Source organism: Trichomycterus rosablanca, unplaced genomic scaffold, assembly GCF_030014385.1.
Source record: "Trichomycterus rosablanca isolate fTriRos1 unplaced genomic scaffold, fTriRos1.hap1 scaffold_128, whole genome shotgun sequence".
Taxonomy (NCBI): Eukaryota; Metazoa; Chordata; class Actinopteri; order Siluriformes; family Trichomycteridae; genus Trichomycterus; species Trichomycterus rosablanca.
Genome location: NW_026946960.1, coordinates 139,499 through 150,109, shown reverse-complemented (window position 1 = coordinate 150,109; position 10,611 = coordinate 139,499). Strand labels below are relative to the sequence as shown.

Genomic DNA, 10,611 nt, shown 5'->3' with positions numbered 1-10,611 from the left:
AACAGAATTATGACAATATACAAATCAGCAAAGTATTTTAATTTTACGTTCATAGGCCAAGTCTGATAAGTCTTGTGGTTTGTGGCATGGTGCATTTCAATGCAGTAGTCATTATACACACACTATATGAGCAAAATTATAATTAGGGTTCCACATTGTATTCTAATCTAAACCGACTAAGAAATCATTATAGATTCATTATATGGTCATTGTACTTGTTGCTGTCTAATTTTTTGTTTCAAAATTCTCCACACATTCTCTATTGGAGACAGGTCAGGACTGCAGGCAGGCCAGTCCAGTACTTGTACCCTCTTATTCCACAGCCATGCTTTTCTAATGTATGCATCATGTAGTTTTGCATTGTCTTGTTGAAAAATGCATGGACATCCCTGGAAAAGATGTCATCTTGAAGGCAGCATATGTTGCTCTAAGATCTCAATGTACTTTTCTGCATTAATGCTGCCAACACAGAAGTGTAAATTACTCTTGACAAGGGCACTGACACATACCCATACCATGATAGAACCTGCCATATGAACTTGTTGCTGATATCAGTGGCTTTTGTAAATGTAACTCTGGATTGTAAGGCTGGACAAAGGTTTGCCAAAGTAATCCCTTGCCCATGAAGTGTATATGAACTATTGATGATAACGGTTCTTGATACAGTGTCGCCTGAGAGACATTACAGGTTTTCATCCTAGGCTTGAGCTATTGCTCTTTATGCACTAAAATTCCTCCAAATTCTGCCAACCTTACATAAATAGCCAGACAGTGGATCTTTACTGCTGTATCTTTCTTTGCAATATGCAACTCACACTGCAAATGATAGTGACAGGAAATCCAAAACACTGGAGAAAAAGCAACTGGCAGAGCCTGCTTTTGTCAAAAGAGGGAGCTATCTGTCTGTTTTACATGTTTATAGATTCAAAGCTGTTTTAAATGTTAAAGTTTCTTTTACACCAGGATTTACAATACAACATAAATAAGAAATATAACTGATGCTGTAATTGTTGAAGGTCTGTGCACTGGTGACTTTGTAAATCATTCATTCATTGTCCCTTTCACCACCACTTTATCCTATTCAGGGTTGCGATGGGTCTGATTCAGTGGGCGAAAGGTAGGAAACACCATGGACAAGCTGCCAGTCCATCACAGGACACACCTGCCTCTCAACCAGACAACGAGAGAACTGTCTGGGAGAGCATGGAAACTCCACACAGAAAGGACCCGGACCTGGAAATCAAACCCTTGAGCTTTGATCAATGTGAGGTGACAGTGCACCATCTAAAATGCTAATGATGAATGAAGACTTTTATTGACCTGTTGTATTAACAATATATATTTTTTTAATAAATTACCATCAAATTTTACATCAACCTTTTCTAGTCACTAAATATTTGCACATTTAATTACTGTAACCTTCACTTTAATAGTGTTATGGACAATATGTGCATGGCAGTTGCCTTGGAGGAGGTCATTGTTGGACTTTATGTTCAGTTTTGTGAAGACTGAATTGTGGATGCCATAATTGACATTTGCATTGTATGCACTGAATGCAGACACATTATCCAAAGTCAGGCTCAGATTTTCAAGAGAGCTCAGGATGGTATTGACAATTCCTTCAGCAGTCTCATTTGGATTTTCAACAAAATCTATCAACTTGTTGATGACCCCGCTTTCTGGAGTGAAAAACTGTACAGCCAAGGGAAACATCTTGCGATTGCCCTTGTTAGAAGCATCTGTTTGTATAGAGAATGGAAGCGGATTCTCAGTTCTTTTTAATTTGTTGATCACCTCTTCTACAGCTTTTGGAGCAAGGACATCTGTGACTACTGCCTTGGCTTTTGTCCTCCCACAGGACATCTTCTTGGCAATGCTGGAGTCACTCATTGTTCGGTGAGTCAGCTTAAGTGCACAGTCAGAACTATTGTAGCTCAAGTTGTGCTTCACAGTATGATAGATATGTGCTAGTTCAGCAGCAGTCACCTGTAAAAAAAAGGGATGCAATTGCACTGTATATGATATATGTATACTTTATGTATTGTATTAAAACTACCTGTATAGTACAGTATATGTATATAAACTGTTTAAACTTGTAAGATGTATGTAATGTTGCATATATAAATAACATTTATAAATTAAATAGCAAATACCTGTATTATTCACTACTCAAATGTTGCTATTTATATTATACAGTATGAACCATAAATATGGTGCATTATTATTTTTATAAAAGTGTGTGTGTAGTTAACTACTGAAACTACATACAATTTGGGCCATAAAATGCTGAACATTTCTCACACTTTTCCATAAATACTTGTTTTTTTTTTGTTAAGGTTATGTATTACAGTGGGGAATGTTTGGAATAAACTTTACTGTGTGGCATCTTTTGCTGGCATGTTACTTTTTTGTATTATATTTTGTTAGAATTTCATATCACATGTACACTGTCAATTTGATCATTTCCTCCACAATGTAATTTCAACTAGTTTAAGTAATTTTAGTTAACCAAACTAGATTTCTTCCTAGGGTAATTTTTGCTGTAGTTCAGCTTCTTCCAGTGTGAAGCAATTGGTGGCTTTCAAAGAAGCAACTCTGGTATCTATCATGCGGTTCCATAGTGTAGTGGTTAACCCTGTTATCTACCAACCAGCAACCAGATCTGGGTTACAAAAATCAATATGATTATTATACATACCATATCCGCCTCTGGAGACACCTGGTGGATAAGGAACTTTGAGAGTGCTCCCTCCCCCTGTCTCCTCCGCAGCCTCTCGCTCCTCCTATGAATTTCTCCTGATGCGTGCTGTTTGATGTCACAAATTCCGCCTTGACTAATAGAAAAAGCCCGATGGCAGACGGTGCACTTGGCCTTGTATTTGTTGCCTCTTACACATTCCAGCCATTGGTGGTCATTTTCCCACTCCTTTCTATATTTTTGTAATCTTTTCTGTTTTTTTTACCGGCGGACTAACATTATGCTCGGTGGTTGCCATTTTTAAAATCTCGCGCCTTTATCAGGCGTATCGTAGCAACGCTGATAGCGCTTCTCATTGGTCGTGACTCATGTACATTCTCTGGGTGCTGGAACATTACAGCCAGCTGAGTGAGAGCAGCAGTTTATGGAACACCACATTTAGTTTCCAAATACGGAACGATTCCGTATTTTATGGGACGGTTGGCAACCCTAGATGTTGGTGACAGAACCTGCTTTTCTCAGAAGAGGGAGCTACAGTATCTGTCTAGCAATTTAACTCCTAAATCTTTTTAAGATGTCAAGCTGCTTTAACATTTCTTAGTATTCATTACACTGCAATTGTGTTTATTAGTAAGAACCATCACTCATTCTAAAATACTAATATTTAACATTATAATCTAAAGTAAAAATCACACAAAATGAACAAACATTAAATTCATCCAGTTCTAGAGGTTAGAAAACCAGAACTTAAACTGCTGGAACGTAAAATGCTCATCAAAACATCTTTATTTTTTTAAATAGCACCAGTTACACACAGATACATCATTCAGATGTGTCAGTTTAGTTCAATGTCAAAGACCCTCAAAACTGTTACTAGCAAAACATCTGTCATGGTATGGGTATGCAGCAACGTCCAAGTAAATTTGGTTATGTGAGAAGGTACCATTGGTGCAGGGGCATACATTTGGATTTTAGAGAGGCATATGCAGCCATCAAAGAAACAAGAAGTCAATCGTTTTGGCTTGACGGTTGTCTACACATACATGATTGGCTATGTCCAAAGGGACAGTGGCCAAAGCCCTTTGATTGGTGGTATGTCCAGGGTATTCCTGTCCTGTACACAGTGTTTCCAGGTGGAACCAGACTTGTCACGACTCTGACCAGGTTTGTCAGTTAAAAACTGTAAACAAAAATCAAATGTTTAGCATTTTACAAAATGTTCAAACTGTTTATTTGGAAATGGTGTTCGTACAATAATTGATGTAGCTTTAACAGTTAAACACATACTGTATATACAAAATATTTCTAGTATAGTTGATGTGGCTTGTGTTTACTTACAATGTGCTCAATACAACAACTCATGTAACACATCTGCAACTTTAATTATAAAGCCAGGAAGAAACTGTCACTCTCATGTGGTGCCATGAGGTGGAGCTTTATCATAATGTATGATGCTACCACCACTGTAGAGAAGCATTTACAGAAATATTCTCATACTGATACACACCCATCATGTTCACCTTTATATTCATGTGTATGTGGATTTCACTAGGTGAGTAAAAACCATGTTAACTTATGAAATATGGAAACATTAGTCTGTGATCAGAATGTGATTATGCTCTGTTCTCTATCACAGGTGACTCTACAACAGATCCAATCAAGCCACTTGATCCACATAAAAGTGTAACTGAAGGTGATACTGTTACTCTGTCCTGCAGCTACAAAGACTTCAGTGGAAATGTTAACAATCTGCAGTGGTATCGTCAATATCCAAAATCTAAACCAGAGTTCCTTCTTTCCACCGTTCCCTTTGGAGATCCAAGTAAAAACATCTCATTACGTTTGTCTGCTAAAGGTAATCAGGATATGAAACAAGTGGATCTGAACATCTCCTCTGCTGCAGTATCAGACTCTGCAATATATTACTGTGCTCTGGTGCCCACAGTGACAGGAAACCCAGCTGCACTGTACAAAAACTTCAACACAGATGTTTTGGCAGATCCACTACTTAACTCGATGTTCATTTTTTGTTCTAGAGTTTATTTCATATTTATGTTCTTGTGCAAGTTTAAACAAGCTGTAATTACACAAGAATGTATCTTTTACAAGTAACATACTTAAATATGGAATTTTATTGCAGTTCCAATTGTTGCACTTAATTTTTTTTTTTTTGCTATGTGTACAATTCTTTTGCAATAATTTATTTTACATTAAGTGGTCAGTAAATCTGCTGTTATAGTCCATCCATCTTAAGGTGTGATATGTTCTAAAATAATTTTTTCTCACCATAGAGTCTTTATGTTATTGTAGCAGTCTGGCTATACACTAGAACTATCACAATACACACACAGTCATGATACACTAGTACACACTGGTTCCAGCACCACACACACACTAGTGCCTGCACACATGGTGCCATGATGCAGTATTAACAGCACCACGCACACACTGTACCTTTAAACATCAGTTCCAGATAAACACATCTGGACTAATTAGAATAATTTATTAAAGGTCCAACTAATGATTGTGTTTTGAAAGGAAAAGTGGAGGAGTTGCTCCACACCTGGATAAATACATTTATTAAAAAAAGATATATATATATATATATATAATTTTTTTTTTTTAAGGTTAAAGAAATGTAGAGTGTAGAATGTAGAGATGTAAAATGTAATAAACAAAAATAGAAATTTATTGTGAGGAAAAAGTTAGGACACCCCCACATTTATTACTACTTAAAATGTCTAAAATTAATATCCGGTGCACCACATCATCTGCAATGATTAGATCAGGGGTCACCAACCCGGTGCCCGCAGGGACCACGTGAGTCGCCCGCACGGCATGTTCTAAAATAGCACTAGTAACTATAGAGCTCCATCAAAAAATTTTATTTGTGTTGCTGTTCTTTTTTAATCAATAACACTTGGATTGATGTAGATTTGAAAATGACAATACTGAATATAAAATTTTAAAAACAAAAATGTTTTATGTTTATATAAGCTCTGAGTCTGGGTGCGGTGTTTTATATCGTGCGCATGACGCTGAGACAAGCAAGCTACGCATGGGGAGCAAGATGCGGATTTTACCATGAAAAAATAAAAATAAAAAACGTCAAAAAAGCGAAAGAAAACTTAATATTTTTACAATGATTGGGAAAAGTGTGTGTTTCATTCGCGGGGCGACTGGCGACGGCAGAGAGCAGCACAATGTGGCTTCAGTACGTGTCACAAAAACGTCCATTTAAATTGTAGCTTTAAAAAAAAATTACTTAACTGATCATTTGAACATGTAACATGGGACAGAGTTCATGATTTGTTTTAAAACGTTACAAAGGAAGTGATAAGTACAAACGGGACATGATTTGAAGATGTGACTGTTAATGATTTCCTAAAAAAATGGTACAGAAGTGATGATTTGTAAAAAATAAAAATGGTGTGATTTTAATCAACATGCTACAAATGTGCTCATTCATACAAAACTGTCAGGAACAATATTTACAAAAATATCAGAGATGTCATGACTCAAATAGTCATTTCAAATATTAAAACTGATTGAGATGAACAGAAATAAATTATGTTACATGTTTAAATATATGTGTGTTTCCTACCATGGTAAATCATTGTTATTAATTATTGTGAGGAATGATTAACATGTGATCAGATAGTCTCGTCACATATATGAATATATTATTATTATTATTATTAATCATAATATTATCATTAAAGGTGAACCATGCAACTTTATGGTATTTAGGAAGTTTTTATCCTACAAGTAGCCCTTCGGCTTACTCAGTACCCTTAAAGTAGCTCTGTTTCGAAAAGGTTGGTGAATCCTGATCTATAGTTTACTTAGACAAATCTCAGTATATTTAAAGTACAATTTATTGATTAAAGATTAAAAAATTGGCTCTGGATCACTCAGAAATCACTCAGGGATTGCAAAGTTATTATCCTAACTGAGACATGGCTTACAGAGTACATTCCAAACACCATGACTGACCAAGCACGCCGCAACAACTTTAGATCTGACCTGCAGATCGTTCTATCAGCCTCGAGATATAATGTGCATTATCACTGCTGCTGGTTATGTATCTCTGGACACTTACACTAAACAAGCCATAAAAGAACTCTGTGCTGCCTTGTGCAAACTTCAAACAGCATTTACTGTTGCTAGGGATTTGAACTATGCAAACCAGAGTACTGTATTACCTACAGTTTATCAGAATGTCCTCTGTGGGGCGTTTGTTCAGCTGGAGATTGCAGCTGAGCCCTAAAGTCAATGATATTGAACAATGATGGGATAAATAAGAATGTTTATTGAAACCCCTTAATTCAGGCCTTTCTTTTAAAATCAGTAGCCACAAACTTGTTAAACACACACTGTGTGTTCAGATTGTTCTAAATACCTCACTGCTGATAAGTTCCCTCACAATCAGAACAGTAAGATTTTTGATGTTTAGCAGTGATGCACTCAGGTGGTGCAGTGATAAAATGCATTATCCCACTACCACTGAGATCCAGGGTTTAATTATCAGCATTGCAATCAGCCGGTCGGATATATACACAAACATGATTGGCCATGTCTGAGGGAGTGGCCGAAGCCCGGTGATGGCTTGGCACCTGTCAGGGGTGTACTCTCACCTTGTGCCCATTGTTTTAAGGTAAATTGGACCCACTCCCACTCATTTGGCCACTCGCACACCATCACTCACATTTGTTACTAATGTCTCAGCAGGAACTTAAGTCTGTACCCCCCTCTTACTCTACTGCTGGTGCCACCTGCCAAACATTTAGGTAAAATTTCCCCAAACTTGCTGTATCATGCTCCAGTTCATACAGCACAATAGAGACATTTTTTATTACTGTAAATTGATGTGTGTAGTGATGTTGTAACATCTGCACATCCTGTATGTGGTTTCTTAGAGACGTCATGACTTTCATACTGAACTATTATACAGTCCTCAGTAGACTGTGTTCAGAAATGGCTCAACTATGCAACTTACTCCATATCGGGAGATACATAACACTGATTCTCACTGTAACGTCAGGTAATAATACAATATTTATTTATGTTTGGTAGAAAAAATTATGTTAATTTATGCTCATATTATTAGGAGTTAAGACGTTTATTGTGTTGACATTTTTTTCTAATAAATGACACATTATTTTCTTTTTTCTTTACAACAGGTGGTTTTGCAGATGAAATTGGGCCAACAGACACCAACATTATCAGGAAAGAAACAGAGACTGTTACTCTAAAATGTTCATATCAGTCCAGCAGCAGCTACATTTATCTTTACTGGTACAAACAAAATCCTAACAGTGCACCACAATTTTTACTGTATAAAGGTGCAAAAAGCCAAACAGATCAGAGCACTCCTGATAATCCTCGATTCATGTCTGAAACAACCAGTACATCTACTGAACTCACCATCAGCAATCTAAAGCTGACAGATTCTGCTCTCTATCACTGTGCTCTTAGAGACACCCAGTGATACAAAGCTATTGAGATGCTGTACAAAAACTCACATATGTGAAGTTCCTCAAAGCTCAGAAGATTAAAGTTTATTTCTTTTTTTTAACCTTATCAGTTAACCACAACCACACACACACACACACACACACACACACACAGAAAAGATTTAGTTGTTTCTCTCTTTCTCTCACATACACATTCTTGTTGAATCACTCATTATAATCAGTTGTATTTCTTTATTTCATTTAGACATGTGCTGAAAAACAAACTGTAATGATTTAGAATTTCCTTTTATACTGTATTTAAATGAGAACAGCACAAAGAAGAGATATTTGCTTTAATCTAGTAATAATAATAATCAAAATCGTTGTGCTTGGTTGTGCACTCACCTTCACAAACAGTGTAGGTTACAAAAGGAAAAATGCAAAAATGGCACAGACTGGCTACTGATGAATGAAAACTTTCTCGATTCGCAGTGCTTTAGGTGGGCTGAGGCGTAGCTATGGTAACAAACCCCAAATTAAAGAAACAGTGGTCACATTTTATGTCAATCAAGTTGACCTGTTTAAATGAGTCGCGATCTACCAGCATGCACTGTACGATCAACATACTGCGCACCTCTGCCCTACAGCATAAATAATCAGACCTGGCTCAGAGCATTAGCTACAACCCCAAATCAGAAAATGATGGGACACTGAGTATTAAGTAATTAGTGCACATTCATTCTTGCTTTTCAAGCCTGCAACACATTCCAAACAAGTTGGGCAAGTAAAGCATTTACCACTTTGTAATGTTGCCATTCCTTCTCACAACATTAAAAACACACATTCTCTACTGAGTACAGGTCAAAACTACAGGCAGGAACTACAATAGAAGTGTTTCTACTTAGCATGTTCTCTTTCTCACAGAGTTGCTGGCTCCTCTGTTAGTGTCATACTTTCTCCTGTACCAGTGATGCCAGGCTTGATCTGGTTCAGGTTTTCACCTGCACAGATGCAGACTTGTCTTGTGCTTGACTTGGCACTTTTTACCCGACACAATATAACCTCTCTGGACAAGCGAGCTGCCCCAGAGGCATCATGGTTCTTTCTGGAGCAGGTCCTATGTTTGGATGGGATCTGCAGTGCTGAGTGTGGGTTGCACCAGTTGGTGGGGTGGAGTGCTGCTTATTCATTACAATATGATTGTGTCTTTCATTTGTTATTTTGTTTCTATTATTTTAGCCACAACTTTTATTTATCCTGTTCCCTGTTTGTTTTAGACATTTTAGCCACATTATTGCTCTACCCTGGATAAATCATCCTGCAAATTGGGCCCATTTTTAGTTCTTGCAGGTGCAGGTCTACACTTGGCACCTTAGTGGTGAGGCACAACCCGTCCTGTTACAAAATGATGTTTTTGAGATCATATGGCAACCCGTCTTTTTTCAAACATAATTAGCTATATTTTCGTCATATCTCGTCTGGGATTTGAACCCGGGACCTCTCGCACCCGAAGCGAGAATCACACCCCTAGACCAACGAGAACAAGAATCTTTGTGTTACTTTGATCTGCATGACTGACCTGAAGTGGCCTGCATGGGAACCTGAAGAGGCAGTTGATGAATTAAACATGGGTAAACAAGGGCTCGTCCTGGATTTGAACCCAGGTCTTCTCGCACCCTAAGTGAGAATCATACCCCTGGACCAACGATGCCAGGCCATTTCTTTGACCTCTGTGGTTTAGCATTAAAACCATGTTGACTGGTTGCACTGGGAAGTGTATTCATGACAAAACAAAATTCAATGCAGAGCTTCATTAAAGCATTTCTAACAGTGTAAGCATGAGGTGTCATTAAAGACTCACTTTGTCAAATTAAAAGACTTGGAGGTATTTGACAGGAGCTGTGTGCAGTCCCACTGACTTTATGCTTCACACTGTTTACGTTATGTATCATGTTTATCCACCCAAACTGTTCAATACAAACGTTGTGATGCTGTCTTTAATCGGTTACTTATACAAGAGATTTTGTAACATTTACATTACCATGATATTTTATCTTGTCGTGTTGACTTCATGCTTCTTGCTGTTTGGATTTCGATGCTTTGAATTTGCCCAAAGATTCTAAAATCTGTAGAAGAAATAAAAACTTGAAGCTGACTGGAAAAATTATGAAAGGTATTTACATCCACATAAGCTCACCAACTTCTACCAGTGTATCAGCATGTGTCATTTTTGTTTGATCATTAGATTTTAACAGGACACTTGATAAGTTTTTTGTATAGTTCAATGAAGCATTCGACTAAACAAGGGCTCGTCCGGGATTTGAACCCGGGACTTCTCGCACCCGAAGCAAGAATCATACCCCTAGACCAACGAGCCAGCGAGAACAAGAGTCTTTGTGTTACTTTGATCTGTGTGACTGACCTTCAAAACTCTGTTGTCTGGTTGAGCTGGTAAGT

At 37.5% G+C, this 10,611-nt stretch overlaps 1 non-coding gene across 1 annotated transcript; it reads right to left on the bottom strand.

Moving 5' to 3' along the window:
* Window positions 1–10,459: 10,459 nt before the first annotated feature.
* trnap-cgg (transfer RNA proline (anticodon CGG)) lies at window positions 10,460–10,531 on the bottom strand. The gene has a single exon. It is a non-coding gene; the product is annotated as a tRNA-Pro (tRNA).
* Window positions 10,532–10,611: the final 80 nt, after the last annotated feature.